This window comes from Schistocerca serialis, chromosome 7 (genome assembly GCF_023864345.2).
Source record: "Schistocerca serialis cubense isolate TAMUIC-IGC-003099 chromosome 7, iqSchSeri2.2, whole genome shotgun sequence".
Taxonomy (NCBI): Eukaryota; Metazoa; Arthropoda; class Insecta; order Orthoptera; family Acrididae; genus Schistocerca; species Schistocerca serialis.
In genome coordinates, this window is record NC_064644.1 from 541,066,838 (window position 1) to 541,093,858 (window position 27,021).

Below are 27,021 nucleotides of genomic sequence, written 5' to 3' on the forward strand. Positions count from 1 at the left end.
AAACAAGTGGTGTACGGTAATGAGCGATCATCTCAGAGGCCAATTTTTCATAGATCGAATACTGAACGCGCATAATCATCTCAACTTCCCAGAAGACCATCTCCCACGGATGTTAGAAGACGTTCCTATGAAGAGTAGCAGGTGTCTGTGGTACGAACATAGTGGCTGTCCACCCCATAATGCACGTAGTACTACAGCATGTCTGCAGGAATTGTTTCCAAATCGTTGGATTGGACGCAGAGGACCTGCATCTAGGCTAGCCTGCTTCCAGGTTTGAGGTCTGTAGACTTTTGTCTGTGGGGAACGCTGAAAGAAGCTGTCTACAAGGACATATCAATTGCAGCCTGCTCGAACATATCCCCTGAAGTGCTAGCATGTGTGCAGCAGCCGTTCCATGCCAGAATGGTAGCGTTTATTGCCGCTTCCGGTGGTCATTTTGAACACAGCTTGTGATGGTGAGCTGTCTTGTTACAGGTCAGAATCCATATAACTATTGTGTTCACGTATTTTGTTTTTTAGTGTGTGCTACCACTGGTATTGTACAAGTGTAGGAGTGGGAAGTTTTCAAAATGCAATATTTCGCATACGACTCGTACTGTAATCCTACAAAAAACGCGGCTGAGATTCTAATTTGCCCTATTTTTAGTATGTTAATGTCAGTAGGTGTTGTTCCATTTAAAAATGTTTGCACACACAATGTATTTTCCAACTATTATTATAATCTTTTGATCGGCTAACAATAAGAGTCCCTGTTTACATACGTAGTCTGTGGAAACCATACATTAATACAACTTTTCATTTGCGCAATATTTGCAGTGCAAGCTTTAGGTGATTCACCTTGTGTTCATATAATAGTATAGGCCTTCCTAGAAGCGAATACCTAAAAAGTATTACAAACTCTCTTCTCTACATGGTGGTTATAGGATGTGCGAAATATTACTGAAACTTTTCAGGTGGAGTTCGCAACACGTCATGTCTAGAGGTTGTTCACTGCAAATTCTGGACGTACTTCGAGCTTTGAGGTCGAAGAGACAGTTGACTGAAGTGCAACGACTGCAGAGGAAGTGCTGACAAGATCCGTAGTTTCATCTATCGACAGTCAGATCTTTTCCTCAGCAATAGTAATTAGTATTTTGTTGAGCACATCATTGTTGCATATGGATAAATAGTTCTTTCTCAGTATAGATTCATCTGGAACTGGATGTGTAGTGTACTTCTCCAAGAACCGTCTGAAGCGTGGATTCTTCAGCTTTTCCAGTGGGATGTTGCAGGACACCATCATCTCACACAAATCCTTGCAGAATGATTGCACGGTTGACGATTGGCCTATCTGTTCAAATAACAGCGTTTGCCTGCTGTTATTCGTGATGACTGGGTGTTGTGTGATGTCCTTAGGTTAGTTAGGTTTAAGTAGTTCTGAGTTCTAGGGGACTGATGTTAAGTCCCATAGTGTTCAGAGCCATTTGAACCAACCTGCTGTTATTTTCAGCACTTCGTTTCACACAGCTGCTGTGTTTAGCGGTATTACAGTATTGTTGCACATTAAAGAGCTTTTCTGCACTAACTTTAACTTCACACAGTTTACAAAATAATCTTTTCCCATCAGTACTAAAGAACTTCTCTCCAAATTCTCGAACATATCCTCGGAACTTCACGCTATCGGAGCACTTTGCTTTAAGCATGTTGAACAATCCAAAGGCTGGATTCAAACTGGTTATTGGGAACACCTGTGCGACTGCGATGATTATTAGAGCAGAAGCCGTCTTTGTTGGCTCTTTGAGTGTATTGTCGACTCTGCGCAACGATGTTTTATGTTCGTGGAACGTCTGTTGTGGTGCACCGATTTTCTACTATAGTCCTGAGAAATAAAGCTGTGTACTAATTATCTGTTTATCTTTCACAATAGCACGTTAAAAATTGTCTCATGAGCAACATATTCATTTTCTTATTCATGTGTCCCGTAAGATACGAGAAAAACGGTATATGCATTTTTGGAAAAAGCTAGAATATTACTTTATATGCGCAATCAGAATACATTTTTCGACACTAACATGCCTAGTTTGTGCATAAATTGTTCTAAAATTCACTCTATAGTCCAGAAAAAAATATGACTTGTCATTAAAATCCGGGCCCTAGTCATAAGTACTGAATTATGTGTATACAGTTATATAACTTTTAGTGGCATTCAATGCCATTTATTGATACAGTCTCCAAAATGTTTTGCCAAGTAAGCTCAGAAGTTGTTACTTTTTCATTTTGGGGGGGGGGGGGGGGGGGGGATTACAGACAGAAAAAGTTTGGAGAAGGCTTGAAGTACGCAAGTTCGTAGCTATGCTGCCTCAAAACACGTACACAGTCTCTAACTTTAACACTCTAGTGAGCAAAGCCTTTAACATAAGATTGTATCTCTTCATTTGTATGTTAAGGCCGCATTTGAAGTTCGATCAGTAACTAGATGAATTACTTCAAACCAGACTTTTGTTGCAACCGAATGCGGTTACATAGGCAGCCCAGAACTACAACGGGTTTCCTTTATACCCGTTTAATACTGTAGACAGATAGCTAATAATATTCGACGTCGAAGTTGTGCAGAAAGCTTAAGACGTGTGGCTCTCCGCCACGTACCTCTATCCACTTGCGGCAAGCTTAAACGAAGCAACGGCTTCCCCGGTAAATGGAGGTACAAAGCCAAATTTGAATTTAATCTGGCAGCGCGCCGTGCTTCGCTCGCACACGAGCCGGCGGGTTTCGCAGACACGGCTCATATAGCGACTGCCAGCCGCCAGGCGCTCGTTGCGCCAATCGGATTCCGCAGCCGTACAAACGCAATATAGCGGGCTTCCCGCTCGCAGACAAGGCTATTCTTCTTCGTCTGAGCCGCGCCGCGGAAATGGCAAATCTGCGTCGTTGTGGCGCAGCGGGGCCGCCGTATCCATCAGGGCGCGGCCCCCAGCAGCACATCTATCACGCCGAACAAGTGGCGGCGCCGGCAGCTGGCCCGGACGGACGCATCTCTCCTGCGGCCTGTATCGGGCTGTCGCGGCAGCGAAACCCTCAACCCCATCTCCAGAACCCAGGGGGTTACTCCACTAACGGCGAAAAATCCCGGTTCGCATCGTCTGCAAGGTGACTCTCAACGGCAGTCTGCAATGGGGAGCCGTTATACAGAAAGTCTGTCACTAAACGAAAACACGAGGTGATATTCCGGAAATTAGTCAACGGTTTTAGAACCACTGTGTCGTTGTTGTTGTTGTTGTTGTTGTTGTGGTCTTCAGTCCTGAGACTGGTTTGATGCAGCTCTCCCTGCTACTCTATCCTGTGCAAGTTTCTTCATGTCCTAGTACCTACTGCAACCTACATCCTTCTGAATCTGCTTAGTGTATTCATCTCTTGGTCTCCCTCTACGATTTTTACCCTCCACGCTGACTTCTAATACTAAATTGGTTATCCCTTGATGCCTCAGAACATGTCCTACCAACCTATCCCTTTCTCCGGTCAAGTTGTGCCACAAACTTCTCTTCTCCCCAATCCTATTCAATACCTCTTCATTAGTTATGTTATCTACCTATCTAATCTTCAGCTTTCTTCTGTAGGGTCACATTTCGAAAGCTTCTATTCTCTTCTTGTCCAAACTATTTATCGTCCTTGTTTCACTTCCATACATGGCTACACTCCATACAAATACTTTCAGAAATGACTTCCTGACACTTAAATCAATACTGGATGTTAACAAATTTCTCTTCTTCAGAAGCGCTTTCCTTGTCATTGCCAGTCTACCTGTGTCGTACCTGGATTAATAAATTCCTTGCTAGCACTGTGTATGCTTACAGTAGAAGGACTTCATACAGTGAATGGAACACCTGTTGAGGCACCTACATATTTCTACCTTGAATCTCCTTCAGAAGAAAAATCACTGAACTAGTTACAAATTATTACATCTATTTAAATTACATATTTCTCAATAAATGTTAGTTGACAAATACCGGATCACTATTTTTTAATGAAACAAAATTTTTTATTATTATTTTGATTCACTAATCGCACCAAAATATGAGTGTTCATGAGGAACTAAAACTTACAACAAGAATAGGGAATGTCAAATGAAAAAAAAACTTTTTGTTCCTATAGCTGGAACACAATAATTGGTGTACATAATTTTTCATTCAAAAATAAGGCATTTCTAAAGTCTACGTCAAATTTTAATTTACTTTCGTGTTACCAGTAATCAAAGAAAAATGATGTTATTTGTTTTAAAATAGAATGTAGTGTCACCGCCAGACACCACACTTGCTAGGTGGTAGCCTTTAAATCGGCCGCGGTCCGTTAGTATACGTCGGAACCGCGTGTCGCCACTATCAGTGATTGCAGACCGAGCGCCGCCACACGGCTGGTCTAGAGAGACTTCCTAGCACTCGGCCCAGTTGTACAACCGACTTTGCTAGCGATGGTTCACTGACAAAATACGCTCTCATTTGCCGAGACGATAGTTAGCATAGCCTTCAGCTACGTCATTTGCTACGACCTAGCAAGGCGCCATTACCAGTTGCTATTGATACTGTGAATCATGTAGCGTCAAGAGCGGTTCAACATTAATGGATTAAAGTTAAGTATTCCACCAGCTACGTCCGTTTTCTTTTTAATTCTAATTTCCTTGTCCTGTTCCAGACCTCACGCCAGCCTGCGTGAGCTGAAACGCGTGCCTTTCGGATTCCTCTAGTAACACGGTGTTGGTTCTCCTGCCAACCACAACATAGAATGCCTTACATGTATTAAGAAATTGTTGATCGGTATATCTTATTACAACTTTAATTTCATAATAAATGCAGAACTTAAATAATAGAAATGAAATAATTGCTACTAATAAGATTGCTAATACCGACTTCAGAATCATCAGACTTTGACGCTAATCATCCTATTTTTTATTTTTTACTTTTATATTAGTCTTCGTAACTCCTATTATAGCCGTTCCCCTCGCAGATCTTAGTTGCTGTCTCAGTCTGGCTCTTATTTTGTTAGTCATAAGATTTTAATTCTCCTGGAGGGGGTTAGTAATTAATGGATGTACCTATTTCTTTCAAAAGGCGATCTCTTTTGCTTATTTTCCATTTAAACTAAATTTCTTCTCAATTCTAAACTGAAAGGTAAGGAAAAGTTTTCATTTCATGGAGTTAAAAAAAATCAGTAACTGTAGTGAAGCGCCTTTTCTTAACTATGTCCCTTCACTCTGTAATTGTAATTTCCTTTCTTCTGAGCCTTTATTCTTCTTTATTGTATAACTAAAATTTATTTTGCTTTATAAGTGCCTGTGTAGTAGTTCATGAGTTCTGATACTTTGTCGAAATCCAGTCACTTAGACTTCAATATAAAACGAAGTTCTTTTCTTGTGTGAAATAAAATAATATTCTTCTCCATAGTCGTAGCCTTTTCTTTTTCCTTTTCTATCACCTTCATCTTACTTTGACTGCGTAAGTTGCATTTAGAATACAAGTAACACAATGGAAATCGTATTAATCTTGAACACGAAGTCAAAAGTAGAGGACGCAGCAGTCTGCACACTGGTCGGATTATCTCAGATGCAAGGATACCATGCTATTGCGCAGTTTGCAAAACTGTTTTGATAATTCCGTTTCTTCTGCAGTTCATGGTCTAATGTTATTAGTCTATACATAAAACTCGTTGTTTCTGAGGTTATCACGTAGCGCAGGAATTGACCGAATAGTCAGATAAACGTATTGTTTTCTCTAGACGCAGTATAGTATCACTTTTGGCACTGTATCTGAACTTCTCGTATCCTATCTCACACTACAGCGATTCTCAGTGGTGATGCAAGTTTTTGTTGTATGTTTTCCCAGATTCTGCGTACGCCTTCATGTGTAAATTGGTGCATATGTGTATTCTCTGTATTACACTTCTCGCAAATGGGCAATTCCGGAAGCTGAAAGCTGGCTAGACTATAGCCTTACACCCACTTGCACTGTTTCAATGGCGACTTATTACAATGTTGTCGTAGCATATGATGTAAGGTGATTGTTTTGCATGTACTTCCACAACGCAGGCGAATTGACATGTGGGTATTTAGCTTCCATTATGTTAGGAGTTTACTTTTCCTTAATATGGTGGTACCTCTTCTTTGCATTACATATTTTGTCTCCCTGGATTACCTACCTATTCTCAACTACTGTGGTTATGAGAAAGCTAAGCTTTGTATTTCCATTGACAACAATGTCAAGTTGTGCTTGGCTTTTTGGCTAAACTGCCTTTATAAGTACCCTTTCAGTTTGGTTCCTCGAACATTGATCTCTTTAGGACATTATGTTTTAGTAATTTTTGTATATTTTGAATATATATTAATTCGATCTCACATTCTTCAAATGGCTGTGGTCGTCCATTTTACTTCAGCTGGAAGTATTTCTATGGCATACGAAGTATCCAATGGCTGATCGTAGACTTTCGACTATTGGTGATTTTTCAGGCGAAATCCTCTTTGGATATGAAGAACTCGTTCATTGGTATGACATTTTTGATCATGTCCGAAATTCGCTTAGGACGTAGCTGTATACTGGCTCTAATTATGTTCAACACTGAGCGCCAGTTGGTAGCATTTTTTGTGGGTCAGAAGCCAGATCTAGCCCTAGACCTCGCAACTTCATTCCTGTGAATAAGTACTGTGGTTCGTTCAGCGATAACCCCTTCCTTGCGTTCATTGTCTTGGGTATGTTCCAGTTAATCACGACTCCTGTTGCTAGGTGTTCGACAGTTCTTTCACCTGCGCTTTCTGGACGTCACGGAAAGTCTGTTTTATCTAACCAGAAGATGGCATCGAAGGGAGTATTTAGACCAGTTTACAGGTGCGCTATCTGGACTACGGGAAGAATAGCAGAAGATACTCTTCGTTGCATAGCGAATGGAAGGTGAAACTGGTATTAGGAAATGAGAATTGGACAAGAATATATGCTGACATCGAAAAACAATTTCTGAAACATTACTCGTCCACGTCAACGTAGAATGATGTGGAAACACTTTACACCAAGACAGAAGATTTCACAGAGTATGCGGCAAGAACCTAAAGAATGTTTTCCTAGTTTATTATAAAGGAACCTGTACTTGGCTGAACTGATAAAACAGGAGACGATAGTGTCTTTGAACATATGCACATTGCCGGTATCAGTTTAGGAGAAGTTGCTGGCGACCCGCAGATTTGATGAGAAACTTATAAAGTCAACGTTTTGACACCTCGTCACGTTGTACGAACATCGTGGAAAGCACGAATCAGAGTACGATTGAATACACGAAACGGCAGGAAACTGTGAAAAGAATACTGGTAAGTAATCGCGCAGTGACAGTGAATATAATGACAGCAGATGGAATGGAGAGGACGACAGAAGATTTGAAAGAAAATTTTCGGGGTAGCCAAAGCTACCGTGGACAGCGCAGTGGCGATGGGCGCCATGACACGAACTGCTCAACAGTACAGGATGGTGAGTTGTATGACAGGGAGCGGTATGTAGGAAACAAATGTGGTCTGCTGGGAATGATGTGAGCGAGGAAAACTAGGTCAGGTCCTGACGCAGTCCTGTCAGAGACAGATGATGTAGGACCAGTGATTGAGCATATAAGATAGAAGATACGACTGACGTGACTGGGAAAACGGTGAACAGTCTGCCGAGACTATGCACCCTCTAATAGAAATAGGCATCTTTGGAATCGGAATATTTATTTTAGTTGACGCAGGCAGGTTAATGTAGAGTCGCAGAAACTGTATACCAAGTGTTTACAGCAGGGAAGAAGGATATCAAACATTCCTGTTCGTGCTGTGTATATTACAGATGCAGTGGAAGCAGAAAGCAAAATAATTAAAGAGAAAATCTCAGTGAACTTATGATGTGTCCACACTTGTGGTGCTTGGGTTAGCATTACTGTGATTATCAGATGTAAACTGATTAACGGAGCATAGAGCTTTCCTGAATTTTAGAAAAGTTTGTGTGGAAGCTCAGCAGGATGTAAAGTAAGCCACTAATTATTTTAGTTGAACAATGAATGTTAGGGTAGTAACTGGAGTGAGTAAGTTATGATGTCTACCCAAATTGCAATTGCAGCACAGGATAACGCAATGGCTGACTCTGCAGCATTGTGCAAGTAACAATGGAGTTGGAAAGGCAAGGCAGCCTAAAAGTCTGTGAAGCTATAGCCGAGCAAAAAATTACATCCCTCGAACAGCAAAACCAGGTGGAAATAAAAGATCCGATAGAGATTTTGAGAAGGCATAGCAGGTTTCATAGAGAAAGCTAAGGTTGATGATGGTAAAATGTGAGGAGAACGTGAACCACCTATTATACAACCATATCCAATCCCGCATTCATAATATGAAGCAATGGAAGAAGAAATACGGAATATTGTAAAAGTACAAGGTAGGACGAGAACTAATAACTGAATATGAGTCTGTCTGTAATCCTGCAGCAAGAATTGTGAGGAAGATTCAGAAGAAGGCAAACATATTGCCACTGCAAACAGTAGATTGACGTAATACACTGAGGAGTGATTCACATCATGCCACGCTGTAACAGAATCCGCGGCCGGTCTGTGTGGCTGAGCGGTTCTAGGCGCTTCAGTCTGGAACCAAGCGACGGCTACGATCGCAGGTTCGAATCCTGCCTCGGGCATGGATGTGTGTGATGTCCTTAGGTTAGTTAGGTTTAAGTAGTTCTAAGTTCTAGGGGACAGATGACCTCAGATGTTAAGTCCCATAGTGCTTAGAGCTATTTGAACCATTTGAACAGAATTCGCATCATCTGAAATTCTACTAAATCAGGCACCTGAAAGTATATTTCCGGAGATTTTGGGTAATTCTCAAATAAAGAGGTCGAAGATGGGATGAAAAGATAGATCTGTTCATGGAACGATTAAGTGAGAAGCCTCAGCGGAGAAAAGAACACCAAGACTATAGTGAGACCCATTAATAACGAAAAAGGGAACCCACTCGTTTGAGCAAGGTAGGCAAAAAGATACAGAAATTTCTTCGTGAGCACAAGGGTCCATAACGCAGTATAGGGTTTGAGTGTCCGGATACTGTCGAGCTAGGAGCTATGAAATGCGGTGAACATGAGGGCAAACACCATGTGGAGAATATGAGGTCATATCATTTTGAACAACTGCAGTAACTGCTGAGTTCATGGATTCCAGGCACTGTACAGTGTGCTTCAAATGGCTCTGTGCACTATGGGACTTAACATCTATGGTCATCCGTCCCCTAGAACTTGGAACTACTTAAACCTAACTAACCTAAGGACATCACACAACTGTACAGTGTGTTTTAAATCTGCAGCTCATATGACATTGTAAACAGCTAGTTTCGTGCACTGACAAAATATATCCAGCATTAATGTTATATAAAATTATACGTGATCATTTAGTAAATTTTCCCCTCCTGTGTTATTATATACGGAATGAGAACGCTCAAATAGCGTGATACATGGTGTAGTACTGAGAATCTCTGTACTTGCATGTAAAATGATGTTATGCCAATGTTTTGTGCATACAGGGTGGTCCATTGATCGTGACCGGGCCAAATATCTCACGAAATAAGCGTCAAACGAAAAAATTACGAAGAACGAAACTTGTCTAGCTTGAAGCGGAAAACCAGATGGCGCTATGGTTGGCCCGCTAGATGGCGCTGCCATGGGTCAAACGGATATCAACTGCGTTTTTTTAAATGGGAACCCGCCTTTTTTATTACATATTCATGTAGTACGTAAACAAATATGAATCTCTTAGTTGGACCACTTTTTTCGCTTTGTGATGGATGGCGCTGTAATAGTCACAAACATATGGCTCACAATTTAGACGAACAGCTGGTAACAGGTAGGTTTTCTAATTTAAAATACAGAACGTAGGTAAGTTTGAACATTTTTTATTTCGGTTGTTCCCATGTGACACATGTACTTTTGTGAACCTGTGTAACGCATGCTGTTACAACGTGATTACCTGTAAATGCCACATTAATGCAATAAATGCTCAAAATGATGTCCGTCAACCTCACTGCATTTGGCAATACGTGTAATGGCATTCCTCTCAACAGCGGGTAGTTCGCCTTCCGTAATGTTCGCACATGCATTGACAATGCGCTGACGCATGTTGTCAGGTGTTGTCGGTGGATCACGATAGCAAATATCCTTAAAGTTTCCCCACAGAAAGAAATCCGGGGACGTCAGATCCGGTGAACGTGCGGGACATGGTATGGTGCTTCGACGACCAATCCACCTGTCATGAAATATGCTATTCAGTACCGCTTCAACCGCGCGCTAGCTATGTGCCGGACATCCATCATGTTGGAAGTACATCGCCATTCTGTCATGCATCTTGTAGTAACATCGGTGGAACTTTACGTAGGAAATCAGCATACATTGCACCATTTACAGTGCCATCGATAAAATGGGGGCCAATTATCCTCCCTTCCATAATGCCGCACCATGCAGTAACCAGCCAAGGTCGCTGATGCTCCACTTGTCGTCACCATCGTTGATTTTCCGTTGCCCAATAGTGCATATTACGCTGGTTTACGTTACCGCTGTTGGTGAATGACGCTTCGTCGATAAATAGAACGCGTGCAAGAATCTGTTATTGTCCCGTAATTTCTCTTGTGCTCAGTGTCAGAACTGCACACGAGGTTCAAAGTCGTATTCATGCAATTCCTGGTACGTAGAAATATGGTATGGTGTAACACCGACGTTTTTGAGATTCCCGATTCCCACACAATTTGTCTGCTGCTGATGTGCGGATTAGCCGCGACAGCAGCTAAAACACTTACTTGGGCATCATCATTTGTTGCAGGTCGTGGTTGACGTTTCACATGTGGCTGAACACTTCCTGTTTCCTTAAATAACGTAATTATCCGGCGAAAGGTCCGGACACTTGGATTATGTCGTCCAGGATACCGAGCAACATACATAGCACACGCCCGTTGGGCATTTTGATCACAATAGTCATACATGAACACGATATCGACCTTTTCCGCAGTTAGTAAACGGTCCATTTTAACACGAGAAACGTATTACGGAGCAAACACCGTCCGCACTGGACTGTTATGACCTTATCGTAATCCACGCATTATACCATAAAAGTCATTAATTCTCGTCCTTTTCTTAAGATGTGGCAAGTTCAAATCCATCCAAGCACTTCTTGCCTTTTCCTTCTGAAACGGGTGCTGTAAACCACTCCTCTTCGCTGGCCGAGAGTCGATTCGACGCAGGTCACGACATGTATAGCACGAAATTTCTCTTTTATGAGAAGTAGATAGGACACCAGTCGATTTTGTAATTCTGAACCTAATACAAGTTTTCTTCCAATTTTCCGTGAAATTATTTTGAAGAAGAGACTTCAAATTCGTAACGTCGATTGGGAAACGTTAAAAATTTTACCAGACTTCAATGTCCATTTAGTTTTATCCCTGACTGCTCGAACCGCCTTAGTCATATTTGTTTCGTCCCATTCTCCTTTTTTTCCCTGCGGGATATACTCTGGCTTTGTTCTCGGCAGTCTAGAACGAAAACGGCACAGCTTAGTCATGTAGACAAAGTGTCAAACAGCAGGCTCTAGCCCAGTTTTAGGTCATACCCAATAGTCCGAAATTAGACCATTTGTATTGTAATGTCTACAACTTGGCTTCCGCCATTTTGTAATAGACGGCAATTTTGGAAAGTAATGGTGCAAGTCGATCGTCGTAAGTGTCATACGGTAGGCTTAGGCAATTGAGAACATAACTCCATCAAAATATCAGTCGATTTTTGATTGCATCATAAAGTTATTCTCGACTGAATACGTCAACTTATGAGCCCAATTCTCGTCATCTGCTGGACGTTTTAATTTTCTGCTTTGGTATGAAGTAATCTGCGGCTGAGACTCATAAAAAGCTGGGTAATACCTATGAAGATACGCCTGTTAGTGACAGAACTTCGCAGAAAATAGTTTCCGTGCTTCAAGAAGGGTAATTTTGACGTTGTAGACCGGCATGGTTGTGAAAGAGAGAAAGCTTTAGATGCTACTGAAACCGACGGGAACAATCACAGGAGATCGTTATCGAAAGCAACTGATGTGTTTGTGCCGAGAACTGAAAGACTGACGGCCACACTACAGCGATAGACAGGAGAAAATGATTTTGCAGCACGGCAGTGCACGACCCCATATCGAAAATCCCGTCAAAACATAATTGGAAACGTTGAAATGGGAAGCTCTACCCCACCCGCTGTATTCGGTAGATATTCCTTCGTCTGACTGCCAACTTTCTCGATCTATGACACACGACCTAGCTGATTAGCACTTGCGGTCATATGAACAAGTGCAAAATTGATTCGATTCATGGTTCCCCTTAAAAGATGCCCAGTTTGCGGGATTCGTAGGCTGCCCTAAAGCTAGGAGAAAGCAGTGGCCAACGATGGCTAATACTTTGAATCGTAAACATTTTGTAAGTTTTTCACAATAAAGTCTCAAACTTCGAGAAAAGACGGGAGACGCAAAGTTGTAGACCTTGTACGTAAATTTTACGTTAATTACAAAACGACGAAAATAGTAGGTATTAAAACTAAACAAGTTCTGTAAGGTAAAACTGGCTTTAACGCGACAAAGGAATACAGGACTATTCGTAAACACAGAAACGGTACTAAAAATAATGAATGCGTACCTGCAAAAATGTTATGGTGATTGAAACTGAGTTTATGTTAATACAATCGCATGCGACAATGACCTACCCCGGGTGGGTTACAGAAAAACTAACGTGGTCATCACGACTCTCTAATCGTTTCCGAATTTTCTTTGTTGTTTAAAACACTAGACGCTACCATGCACGAATACACTGATCAGCCGACTTCCATCGCGACGTTGCATGCCGCCTGGTGGCATTGTGAACACGTGAGGTGGTAACAGAAGTACGTAAGCGCAGCAGATACGGACGAAGAATCGCCTTAGCGAAGACATGGGATGCAGATGGGGAAATCCATTGAGATAAGCGACTCTGACAAAGGTCAGCTCACTATTAGGCAAAGTTTGTGAACGAGTGTCTCGAAAACGGCGAAGCTGGTCTAATGTTCAGGTGCTACAGTCGTGCGCATATATGGAAAGAGGTAGAACGAGAGTGAAACCACCACTAGGCGTTAAATGGTAGGATATCCATGACTCTTCACAGAACATGGGGTTCGGAGGCTTGTCTGCTCTGTAAAGTAGGACAGATGGTGACGTGTCGCATCTGTGCTGAAAGAGCACAATGCTGGTGCACGCACAATGTGTTTCGGAGCAAACCCTTTGAAACGTCCCCTTTTGAACAATTATACAAGACTGTGCTTAAACTGACACACATTATTTTTAGCGCAACGCAATCTTTCAATAATCCCTACAAAAGAATGGCCCTGATTAACATTAAACTATAGCTTTCACAAATCACTTACCTCACAAAAATCTTCGTTACTCGAACTACTGCAATACAGCGAGCGCCACTACTGCCAGCTAAATAAAAGATTCAAACTACGGAAGGCACTAACTACTGATAGGCATAGTTAGCAAATGAAAGATTTTAATAGAGAACAAACAATGTATTTACCTTAATAGTGTTGAAAACTCATAATTTACATAGCAGTTCATGACATCCAGTCTTACAAATTTCAAAACTCCGCCATCTCTCTCCTCACATCCACCACTGCTGGCGGCTCACCTCCAACTGCCCAGCGCTACGCGCTCTTAACATCCAACTGCCCAACACTACAATGGCAGACAACAATGCGAACTGGCCACAGACTGCACACAGCACAGCCAGCGATTTTCATACAGAGCGCTACGTAACGTTGCCAATAAGAAAACATAAACAGCCTACTTACACGTTCATCGAACATTATTGAACATGGAGCGCTGCGGGAGACCACCAATACGTATTCACATGTTCACCCAACGATATTGTCAGTTACGATTTCAGTGGGCATGGGATCAAAGGGATTCGACAGTAGATCAATGGAAACGTTTACTCTTCGGGTGAATCTCACTTTTGCTACACTAGATCGATGGTCGTATCGACAAACGCCGTCATCGAGGTACAGCGCGCCATGGACGCAGGATAGTGGTGGCAGTATTGCGCTGTGGGAGACATTCTCCTGCGTGTGACCTGTGGTAGCAATCGAAGACACGCCGCCAGCTGCAAACCGCCTGCATCCCTTCACGCTTGATATCTCCCCGACGGGGATGTAATCCTTCAGCAGTATAACTGTCCTTGTCTCGAAGCCAAATCGTGCTAAAGTGGTTTGAGGGGCATTGTAGTGAAATCACATTGATGTCTTCGGCGACCAAATTCGCCTGATATAAATGCTACGGGACCCATCTTGGTCACTACCGGGCACCATCACCGCATACACCAGCCAGCGGCATGTTACTTACACGAAATACATGATCTGTCAGAAGTCATCTAATGCCACATACCTTCAACAAAATGTCTAACCCCTGATACGCAAAATCAGTGATGTATCTCGCTCCAAAGTCGGACAAGCAAGCTATTAAGCAGGTGGTCATAATGATATGAGTGTAATTCTATCAGCTGGTTGAAAAACATCGCGCAAGCCCGCATATACATAGAGCTGCTGTGAGACCCGCAACAGCAGAGCGAAAAGGATGTCATTCGCGACAGCGTCCGTCCTCTCCTCGCCACAATGTCTAGTTCACCGCTGCCTGCCCGCCCGAGCATTTGTACTTGAAAAAGCCATGTCCAAAGACGGCACAATCGATCTACTATGAGCGAGCAAAATTCATAGTGTGAAGACCGCTGACAAGAACCATACCAACAAATCTGTTTTTCACATCCATTCTCCTAACACCGATTTTACGTAGTTGTCCCATTATCTGTCACCTCTTAATGTTATCATTATGTACGACTTGACATACTCCAGACGTTACCCACTGACGTCGTACACAAATACCGGGTAGTTGTAATTAAAGTGCAGCTACTGATGATGGTCCAGTGTAGGCTGCAATTATCATATGTCAGGAAAACTGTGTGGATATGCCATAGAGTTAATGCGGAAACGATATGCTCTGGAAAACAGTAATTCCATTTTTAGTCATCAGGTGTAAATCTAGTGCTGCCCACTTATTGTATTGGCGGTATCACATCCACGCTCTCGTTTGCCAATCCGTAATGGGAGTGAAGAGTATGGTTATAGAGAACAGTGACCGTGCACTCTTAGTGAAACTGTTTTGTGTGATCGGAAGCAGGTAGACGGTCGCAGTGAGAGAGCATCGCCCACTGAAAGTTCTGAGGGGAAGCCCAATGTCATTCAGTGCTTAAAAGAGATGATAATGAAATTGCGACACACAGTTGGCGTTGGTGTGGCATCTGGAAGAGCAGAACATCCTATCCCGGTGGAAGTTATTGCCGGGGTTGCTGTTGCTGTAGTTGTCCATGCAGCAGGTGTCCCAGCTAGTGCTAATGACCGTGCAGTACGGGAAGTTTTCCGACCTGTTTCACACTGGTACAGCCGGCCTGAGTGGCCGTGCGGTTCTAGGCGTTACAGTCTGGAGCCGAGCGACGGCTACGGTCGCAGGTTCGAATCCTGCCTCGGGCATGGATGTGTGTGATGTACTTAGGTTAGTTAGGTTTATGTTGTTCTAAGTTCTAGGGGACTGATGACCTCAGAAGTTGTGTCGCATAGTGCTCAGAGCCATTTGAACCATTTGAACCACTCTGGTACCCGTACAAGATCCAGATGTTGCAGCAACTGAAACCTCATGATCCGAAGCAACGTTCTCAATTTGCTCTTCGGTGCCTGGCACGGATCGCAGCTGATGAAGCGTGGCCGGGCAGTATTGTATGGGGTGACGAGGATCATTTTACTCTACAGGACGTACTGAATGCCTCAAACTGCGAATTTGGGTTACTGTTAAACTGTGTGTTATGCTTGAGGAGCCATTGCATTCGCCGTATGTGACTGCGTGCTGTGGATTTACAAGCACTTGTATTCTCTGTGCGTTCTTCTCTGAAGCGAATACACCGAGATGACCTGTCAGGATTACTGCGCCGGCTGCGTGCTACCGAGACCCTCTTTTACTGCATATGATTGCTGCTCTGGAAGACAGCAACTGTTTAGAAGCCACTGGTTTTGTGCAAGATTGGGTAACATCTCATGTTGCTCGCCCTGAGAAAGAATTGCTTAATGCTACGTCCCACGTACCTGTGACCTCCAGAGGTCTACACGGTCAGGTGATCTGAAACCATGTAACTTTTGGCTCTGAAGATATCTAAAAGAACGCGATTAGGAGGGACACTTTCTGTTTCTACCTCACCTAAAAGGCAGTATACAGGAACACGTTGCTCACATTCCTCTAGAACTACTAGGAACAACTGTTGATCACATCGTTTTAAGGATTCAGCAACACGTCGGCGTCTCCGGTGCTCATACTGAATAAACTATGTAAGTGGCGAATTTCAGTTTCTTGACAGGTTACTTTGCTTGAATTCACATACTCTCACTGCATTAGCTTCCCAGACACATCTTTATTAATAGTTTAGGAATTTGTTACTGTGAAATATGTAGCTGTGTTCGTAATTACAAGGAAGGGAAATGTTTGGTCCAATGGAGATGCTGCGTACTATATGGTGGCTATTGAACACCAAGTCCTTCGCTTTGCCAGGTAATGATTAAATTTGCCAGAATCCGTAAACTGACGACGATCTCTCGTTTTGTCCGCAGCTCGTGGTCTATTGGCTAGTGTTGCGGCCTCTGGATCGCAGGGTTCCGGATTCGATTCCAGGCCAGCTTGGAGATTTTCTCTGTCTGGGGGCTGGGTGTTTGTGATGTCTTCATCATTTCATCATCATCATTGGTGATAGTGGCCAGATTTGATTGTGAAAAACTTGTATTTCGAACAAATTGGGACTTTGTACGGGCGCTGATGACCACGCAGTTGAGCGCCCCACAAATCCATCATCGCCTGTTCTCTCATTTTGCGTTGGAATTTATGGTTACTTGAGTCAGTTTTGGTGTATTGGTATTTGGTCGTGAGAAATCGTAGGAACCGTATGTTCATTATAACACAGCGTCTGGATCTCGGTTTGTGTGATTAGACACATGCTACCTACAGTCCTTGGTGTTACCCACGGTTAACTAGCTGCTAGTAAAAAAATACCCATCTACATATTTATACCAATCTTGTGATAGTCCATCTCCTCCCTCCTCTTGTCTCCGTTCCCTCCTCCTCCCAACTCCTACTCCCCTTTCTCTATCCATCTCCTCCTCCTCCCTACTCCCCTTCCTCTGTCCATCTCCTCCTCCTCCCAACTCCTACTCCCCTTCCTCTGTCCATCTCCTCCTCCTCCCAACTCTTACTCCCCTTTCTCTGTCCATCTCCTCCTCCTCCCATCTCCTACTCCCCTTTCTCTGTCGATCTCCTCCTCCTCCCAACTCCTACTCCCCTTTCTCTGTCCATCTCCTCCTCCTCCCAACTCCTACTCCCCTTTCTCTGTCCATCTCCTCCTCCTCCCAACTCCTACTCCCCTTTCTCTGTCCATCTCCTCCTCCTCCCTACTCCTACTCCCCTTTCTCCTCCTGCCCCCTCTCCGTCCATCCCCTAATCCCCTCATTGCCCTCTTAGCGATCATGACCTCCCTCTCCTGTCTCTGTTCATCTAGTCTTTTGTTTCCGTCTCCTTCTCTCCCCTATCGCTCCCCATCTCTTCCCTTCGCCTGTTCATTTCCTCGTCCCCCTCGCCCCTTCAATTTCCCCCTCCCTGTTGTGGGTTGGCAGGAGAGCCAACACCTGTTTACTAGAGGAAGCCGAAAGGCACGCGTTTTAGCTCACGCAGGCTGGCGTGAGGTCTGGAACAGGACAAGGAAATTGGACTTTAGAAAAACGGACGTAGCTGCTGGAATACTTAACTTTAATGCATTAATGATGAGCGTCGCTCTCGACTGCACATGACTCAGTATCAATAGTAACTGGTAATGGCGCCTTGCTAGGTCGTAGCAAATGACGTAGCTGAAGGCTATGCTAACTATCGTATCGGCAAATGAGAGCGTATTTTGTCAGTGAACCATCGCTAGCAAAGTCGGTTGTACAACTGGGGCGAGCGCTAGTAAGTCTCTCTAGACCCGCCGTTTGGCGGCGCTCGGTCTGCAATCACTGATAGTGGCGACACGTGGGTCCGGCGTATACTAACGGACCGCGGCCGATTTAAAGGCTACCACCTAGCAAGTGTGGTGTCTGGCGGTGACACCATACTCCCCATATCTGTTTCCATCTCCACCTTCTCCCTCTGCCAATTTTCTCCTCCCTCCTTCTCTCTCGATGTTATCATCCCCGCCCCAATAAGAGAAGGATGTTTCTTACGGCCACAGTATTACTTTCCAGATCGTAACAAATTGGACTGAAATCATTTCAGGTGCTTAGAAAGAGCGTTGGCCGCGTACGCATCTTTCAAATGCATGTCTCATGTATTTAACGAATTTAGCACGTATGTGCACAAATATTTAACCTGTGTCACTAGTGAAATACGCCCTGAAGCTTCATATTTACGCAGCTCAATTTTTGTATCGTTGCATCTCCGAAACTATGTCTTACAACGACACAAATTTGCAAGTACACCGAGTGGTATGTGTGGCTACTGTCAGCGAAATATTGTGAAAAGAGTCAGTTGTAAAGAAGTAATAAATTAAAACATCATGCATGACGCGACAGTGTTTCAAGCATCTCAGGATTTGACGTCACATCTCATGAACTAAGTGCCGTACACTGATATAATTTTCTAAATACGTTCAACGATACGTGTGGATACTACACGTAAAACGTGTAACGAATAGAGTTAGTAGCACAGACGTAATAAATTTAAGAGTCATACATTATGTGGCATTTTTTCACGTATCACACTGTTGATGATGTCACATCTCCTTCACAATTTGTAGAACAATGATATAATTTTGCTGGTGCATTCAGTGGTATGTATGAATTCTGCCTGCAAAATGTGTCACGAGCACATTTAGTAGTAAATGAGTAATGAATCAGAACGTCATGCTTCATGCGACAGTTTTACTGCATTTACCGTGAAAATGTAGTATGTGATAAACTTATTTTCCATCTTCGTTATGTGAGGGTTGTCAGCGAGAAAAAGTTTGAAATTATCTATACAGCTTGTGGCAAGTTTGTAAGTGCTGCCATTCTCAGATACTGGATAACTAACATACGGGTATTTGGCGTCGTGGGCTACACTTCCTTTTCATCCCCTCCCACACCCCTTGGTGTGGTAGATATCGACATTATAAGGTAACTCTTGTCTTAATTCACAAAATTCCTCGTAAAGGAGTAACAAACATACTCTTTTTCTCTCTTTATGTCTATCTCTCTCTCTCTCTCTCTCTCTCTCTCTCTCTCTCTCTCTCTCTTTCTCTCTCTCTCTCTCTCACACACACACACACACACACACACACACACACACACACACACACACACACACACACACAGATACATACACACACACACACACACACACACACACACACACACACACACATAAACTTTCGCATTTATAGTACACAGAAGTGTAGAGTTATTACCAGACGTGTTGTTTGGAATAAAAAGTTTAATAAGTACAGTTTGAGATGGATGATAAAGAGAAAAAGTAATAAGGAGCACCAGCAGAGTGAGTTTAGCGATAAATTTCACATCAAAATTGGAGACCATTATGTAGATGGATTTAAGCCCTACACTGTTACGGGTGTGCGTAAACAACCTGCTACGATGTTCCCCAGGTGTTTTGAGGTGTATAAGCACGCCGCCTGCACTTTCCTGCTGTGTCATGCGTGTCAGAATGTGTCCTGAACCGGCGGCCTCTCACTGCTGCGGACGTGTTAGTTCCATATCTCGGTGAGCAAGAAACCTTAGAATAATTACCACAAAACATACTACGTAGTATCATTTGCAGTCAACCTCGTTTTGATATCTTGAATCGTTTATGAGGCATGACAATTGTCTTGTCAACATGGTTCGAGTTGACCTAGGACTTGAAAAGGCGCTTCGATCGAGACGTCCTTCGGACGTAAAACCCATTAACTCGAGAACGAAATGAGATGTCCTTCTACCCTCAGCTTTAAATAAAACTTCGATACCTTATCTACTTGTCATTTGCAGCAGTCCTCAGTTAAAATCAACGATACATACAGTTTACCCAATACGTTTTTAAACTCTGCAAGAATTTTAAAACTTTGGGCAATGCTGTACTTAATTTGATGCAGCACCTTAACTATGGTATATAATGAAAGGAAATGTCCGCCCCCGGTAACTGGGTGGTCAGCGCGACAGAATGTCAATCCTAATGGCCCGGGCTCGATTCCCGGCTGGGTGGGAGATTTTCTCCGCTCAGGGACTGGGTGTTGTGATGTCCTAGTCATCATCATTTCATCCCCATCGACGCGCAAGTCGCCGAAGTGGCGTCACATCGAAACATCTGCACCTGGCGAACGGTCTTCCCGATGGGAGACCCTAGTCACACGATATTTTATTTATGAAAAGAAATTCAGTCCTCTACTAAGTGACGATGACAGGCTGCAAGGTGTGAAAAAATCAAAATTTTTATACTTTTCGAAAAATCGGATAATAAGTATTCCATATCTACCGGAACACCGTCTCGCAGCGCAGGCACCGGCACCTGACGAACAGTAAAGACATGACAAGAGCAGCCACAGCACGGAATGCAAAGAGCACGATTGTAGCAGCGAGAGGGTTTTAAGGAATTCTGCTACCTTGGGAGGAAAACAACATTTGATAGCCGAAGCATGATAGACATAAAAATAGACAAAAGGGGCATTCCTAGCCAAGAGAAGTCTGTTAATAACAATTATGGCCTTAATCTGAGCAAGAAATTTCTGTCAATGTACGTTTGGACCACAACACTGTGTGGTAGTGAGACGTGGGCTGTGGGAAAACAAGAAAAGAGGAGAATAGAAGCGTTTCAGATGAGTTACGACAGAGGAATGTTGAAAATTAGATGGGCAGATAAGATAAGCAATGATGAGGCTCTTCACAATGTCGACGAATAATCTGTGGAATAAACTGATAACAAAAAATGAAAGGATGGTAGGTGATGCGTTAACACATCGTGGAAGTTTCCATGGTACTACAGGGAGCTGCAGAGGATGAAAGCTGCAGGGGAAGGGAGAGACTGGAATACAGGGTGATCACGTAAAATGTGGACTGCAAATATTGTGGATTTGGAAAGCGCTAATGATGTGCAGTTCCTCAGAGTGGATTGGTAGTCAAAGGCCTGCATTGTTAGCCAGGAAACAGACTGTTGTAGAGCTAAGAAATTGTATCTTATTGCAAACATCCACTTTTCAAATGAAACGATCCCAGTGACATTAATAAACTAAAAGCAGGGTATATTGGAATATTATTAATGTTTGTTGCAGGGGCCTGATGCGAGTAGTTTTAAGAGTATCTGCAAAAGTGTCCACACCGAAACTTGTTTGTGCCATTGAACCTGCGTAGTTACTAGGCACGAGGTTGTTACGTTTGTTTACAGAGTGATTATGTGTTCCTTGAGTGGATTGAGACCTGCTAGTCAACAGTGTGTGACAGCCCAACCAGCAGATGGTGGGACTTACCAGTGCAGAAAAATCCGACACGGTCAGGGTGTATGGAGCGTGTAGGAAGCATGTAGTTCGTTCTTGTACAGTGTATGCGGGAAGGTATCCCAGTAAACGCCAACCATCTCGGCAATTATTTATCAACATCTGCTACCAGTTACGTGAGTGTGGTAATATAACACCTAGACAAAGTAACAGAAGGAAACATGTGGCGGGGGAAGAGGGGGAAATTAATGTTCTTGCTGCTGTTTCAGTCGATTTGCACGTTAGCTCCGCGCAGTCGCACAAGGAAGTGTGATGAGCCAGTATCCTACGCATTTTCCATCGACATAGCTTCCATCCCTGTCACATATCTCTCCATCAAGATTTGCATGGAAACGATTATGAGAATCGTGTTAACATCTGTACAGGGGAATTAAGGCAGGCTACTCAGTATGTACGTTCTTAGTGATGAACCCACATTTGCCGATCATGGCCAGGCAAACCGGCGAAACATGCACTACTGTTGTATTGACAAACCCCATTCCCTTCGTCAGGTGGAACGTCAACGTCTGTGGTGTGTAAATGTGTGGTGTGTGATATTGAACCATCAGCTAGCTCATAGGCCCGCTTTTCGTAGACGGAACATGCACATTTATCGCTCGGAGCCTTCTAACACACCATCGTCCACGGGTGCTAGAAGACATTACCCTGCAGTTTAGGAGGAACCTGTGATACCAGCATGATGGCTGTCCAGCCCGTAGTACATGAAGTACTACAGCATGTCTCCATGTTCTTTTTTTTTTTTCAAATTGTTTGATCGGATGCAGAGGGCTTCTACCTTGGCCGGCAAATAACCCGGATTTGACGTATGTGGATTTTTTCCTGTGGGGTAAACTGAAAGACGCGGTCTATAAGGACGTAGCAGATACACCTGATTATATGCAACGATATATTACTGCAGAATGCTAGGACATTGTGGGGCGGCGAATAAGTTGGAACATTTACTGTTGTATCCTTGTTTGAATGTTGTAACATTTCCCGGCCAATGCACCATATGTGGGGCGGCGAATAATTTGTAAAAATAAATCTAATTGCTGTATATGCTTGCATGTTGAATCAGTTCTGGCTTTTAGAATGTTGTTAATGCTGTCTTTCGCCGTTCTCAACACTGGCTCTCTATTTACTTTTTAGCACCCAGAAAGTGATTTAACAAAACGTGGAGCCAGTAATTAGAGATCCTAGTGCCCACTTCATCTGAGAATACCAATATAGCTGCAGCTTATAGCTCTGAGGAATTAGGAGATTGTCCGAGATTTCTAATCAGAAACGGTTTTCCAAAATAGTTGAGTATATTCTGAAATTCACTGATAAAAAACACAAGTATCCCTACTACCTAACTAACAGAGCAGTTCAGGGTCTAATGCGCTGATGCAACTATAAATGTCCGAATTAAATGTTAAAAAGAATGCTCCCCATAATTTGATGAAAATATTTCATCAAACGCCACACTAAATATTCGGTAGAATGTCTGTCCCGCGACGGCACGTGAAAATACGACAATACGCAAACTGAAGCTAGATAATGAAAATCATCCCAGAATGAACACTTCACTTGAAATGTTTTCATGGTTCCGCGTATCTGTAGTAACTTAATACAGCACCCGAGGCTGTTTGTAGCAGTGACACTGATGCGACGCGACTCCTGACACAGATGGCGTGTCATTCAGCGTCTGGAGAGAACTGGGGCCTTCCTTCCTCGCGCAGCATTCTTATATATAAAGCCGTGGTGCGGACGGCTAAGGGAACGCCTGATCAAATCGGCTCTCCCGACTAGCCGCTGGGCTAGTAACGCACCACTTCAAGTTACATAATAATTAATAGCTTCTTTTGCTGAGGGCCCATGAAGCTCTTAATTTAAACATGCATTCAGCACGCAGGTAAGTATTGATAATAAAATTTTGACGTGGCTAAGTTAAATATTTTGGGCGAGAGAATTAATTTAATTACACTGCATGCAGTAGATGAGCTCTGAACTGGCCCTTTTGAGATCCGCTATCGCTATAATTTTATAGGTATTCAAAAGAAACTTTTAACATCTTCATAGACATAGCGGACCTCCAACCTATTTAAATCTAAACATCCTAGCCTTATTTATTAGCCTACTTAATCTATCTTGCTTCCTTCAGTTTTGAGACGAAAACCAGAAAACCATGAATTTCCACTAAAATCTTAATTTGTGAAATCCAAAGTACTGTTTTTATTAAATCATTATGAAAGATGAATCTAAATATAAATTTTGAAGTCTATAGCTCTTTTCTGTTGCGCCGATGATTTTTTTAGAAAAACGTCCAAATTTCGAAAATGGCTGAAGTTATCGAACTGATATTTAACACACATTAATTTAGTATTATTCCTGACATGCTAGAAAAGTTTTAGGTTATTTGCTTGATTTTTAAGGTACTGCGCAACATTTATGACGTCAGAGCTAGTTACAGCAGACTGGCTGGCACACAATGGAAACTGATGTGAATTTACTACAGCATGAGTGGGCTGCTTCCTTACATCACCCTCTACTTAAATTTTTTGTTTATGAATGTTAATGAATGAGAAAAAAAATTTAATTACAAAAAGGGAAGCAAGAGTACAGTTTAACTCCCTATGAAAAATCAAAATTGAAATACGAGGGGCGTTCAGAAAGTAAGCTCCGATCGGTCGCGAAATGGAAACGGCTATGAAAATCCGATAAAGCTTTGCACAGATGTGTTGGTTAGTGTCTCTAGTATAACCCCAGTTAGCATCACGTCTCTCTTCTCATTTCTGAGCTCGCAGTGAGTGCGTAAAGATGTCTAGAAAATAGTGTCTGCCGCCAAGTACGAGGGCCTGGTGAGAAATTTCGCCTGAAGCTATGCAGCTAACATTACATAACTGTCGTGCTGTTTCGTCTTCATGACAATTCTCAGCCGCATTCTGCAGGGGCAATGAAGATGCTCCTGCATCGTTTTCAAATGGAAATGTTAGATTACCCACAATACAGTCCGCAATTGTCTCCCCCTCAGTTTCATCTCTGGTCACATGAATCGCTGTCTTTGAAGACAACATTTTGACACAGACAACGAGGTGTAGGCCAGCGTGGAGAATTGGCGGAAAGCACTGGCGGCTGCCTTCTATGATGAGGCTATTGAAAATTTGGTACAACGCTATGACAAAAGTCTAAGTCAGAACGGCGACTACGTAGAGAAGTAGCTGAAAGGTGTAGCTAATTGTTACAAGTAAACCATTTCTGATGTTCACTGTGGTTTCAATTTGGCAATCAATCGGAGCTTACTTTCTGAATAGGCCTCGTATAAACATGTAGAAACATTAAAGAAAACTGATTACCTACATTAATTATTTAAATTGTGGGCATGTTCATGCCTTTTTAAACAATGTCATTACTCAAAATTTTAAGCAAAGTAAATGAAATATTTTGGCATACATATTGCCTTAGACAAACAAACAAATACAAATTGAAAAATTATGAAAATCTGAGATCCATTAAATACATTAAATACATTTTTACATACACAAATTCAAAGAAAATAACATGATACATAAGCAGATGATTATCTCTTAGCAGTCTTTTCTAAACCTGAAAGAAAAGTTCACAAATAATTTTTACACACGTGGTTGTAGCCGCTTTGGCTGGCGTCCTACACTTCCATTCACAAGGGTAGAGGAGGGGAAGTTGCTATGGTGTGCGTCCTTCACGTTCTCTCTAAATTACATGGGGGAAAGGGGAGGGGTCCCTGTGAGTTGTGTCCAAGTCACTCCACGCTTTCACGCAGCTACCAGGCTGCCATTATCTGGTTTGTCCTGTAGAACAAACAAAAAGAGTGCCTCAGACTCTGTTCACTTAATATCTATGGGTGGGTCACAATGAAATGGGGATATATACATTTTATCCTTCAATATTTTGCTGGAACAAAGTTAACAGAACTTTTTCAGTATTACTCTCGCGGTTACTTAATTGTCATAAAATCGTTAAACAAATGGCTCAAAACGCCTTTAGTCATGTACTAGAGAAAATTTATGCTCCTAAGGCATACAATCATAAATCATATTTAATCTGAATTTATTATTTCTGGGCCGGAACACTGAACCAATGCTCGGTACATTCCTGATACATTTGTATTTTAAGCAGTTAACTGACTCATCTTCGATTACCTTATTCTTAGAGATAGTATGAGTATGATTAGTGGTTGTTTTCTCAGCTTCTTTGTACATGCGAGTAACTTTTGGTAATAGTACAGTTGTGAGTGTTCAAAACACACTACGTTTAGTTGACTACTAAATACACTTATTGGTCCTCTGCTGTTGTCAGTTCCACATCTGCAATTAGGTACTTACTTACTTTGGAGTGTATTTATGCTGAGCTAAAATAATGTTTCACATCTGTCAGTATGTTATTTATTTATTTTGCTAGTGTATGTACTTATTTAACACTCACTCTATTAATATTTAAAGTATAGGATAGCACATTTATTTCATATTCATAGTGTATTGCAGCTGATTAGTTTGCTCACGTGGCAATCCATTTCTACTCGATCGGACGCTGAAACCTCAGGTAGTCTCTCTCAGACCTACCACTAAAGTGCATCAAGTAATTATGGACGAGCGTAATGCTAAATTCCTTAAACCTATAGCACACCATGAGCTGCTCTGTCTCACCTAACATAAGGGTACCTATGGTCGCATTCACGCCTCCAACTCATAACCTCAATACGTGTAGGTGTATCCTGTCACACACTACACTAAAATAATGGCAAGCTCCAACCTTATAAATACTTCAGGGACGTGTCCTTCACGTCTCAACCACAAACACTGCTCCATTCTATTACACTGCCTTTCCTTGCTACACCAGGTGAGTTTAATCTTACAACTTATCTGCATATTTTTCCTAACACTAAGCAATCTCTTTTACTATTTCTTTGTTAGTTCTAATGCATACACTAGGTTTCACTACCACTTCAGATCCTGCTTGTACATGAATTCATATACATTTTTAAATTACTGTTGGTGGACCATTTCCAATAAATCAACACTTTGTACTTACTATATTACCAGGGTACTATACATAATTGTTACTCAAATACATTTGTATCTTAATTACGTCATACTTCTCTATTGTTTGTCACTATTAGGTTTGTCACATTAGGTATTTTTCTTCACTAATCGGTAGATAGAATGGTTACATAACTCATGGCTTGATAGCCATGACAGAAAATTTTTATGTCTGGAAAGAAAAGGTCGAAATTTTTTTTAGGACAGGAAAGAGGAAGAATGAGTGAGACCTGAAATGGAAAGAAGATCTCACACAGCTGGGACTGCACAGGTGCCACACTGTGTAGAGGTTACAGAACAACCTCCTCCCTACAGCATTCCTTAGCTTAATGCTGGCTTGAT